Source organism: Centruroides sculpturatus, unplaced genomic scaffold (assembly GCF_000671375.1).
Source record: "Centruroides sculpturatus isolate CEXI.00-Female unplaced genomic scaffold, Cexi_2.0 scaffold980, whole genome shotgun sequence".
NCBI lineage: Eukaryota > Metazoa > Arthropoda > Arachnida > Scorpiones > Buthidae > Centruroides > Centruroides sculpturatus.
Window position 1 is genome coordinate 336316 of NW_019385128.1, and position 459 is coordinate 336774.

Here is a 459-nt window from a genome sequence, read left to right on the forward strand (position 1 = left end):
ACAAACCACCGGACAGGACAAATAACACAGGAAGTGACGCAATGTGGAGTGCCAGAGCGCTCTCATGCGGTCTGGCGGGAGAGAGGCGGGTACAAGCCACCGGACACGACAAATAACACAGGAAGTGACGAAATCTGGAGAGCAGTGGAATGCGTTTTTTTATTTAAAATTTTGTCGCATCCGAAGTATATATAGTCTCATTCATGTTTATAATTTCCTTTTTATTTCGGACTGCGTTACAGCGCTTCTGCACTCGAAATTTTTTCATTTCCGGTGTGTTTAGTCCTGTCTGGTTGTTTGTTGTCTTTACTCTCTTGCCAGAACACATTGCAGTACTCCAGCAGTTTATATATTGTTATAGCTGGTGTTCGTATAAATATCTTGTCTTTTTGTCTTTCGTATGTTTCGCAGACTTAGATTATCGCCGTGTCTGGTTTTGAATTAAAGCAGTTTATTTAC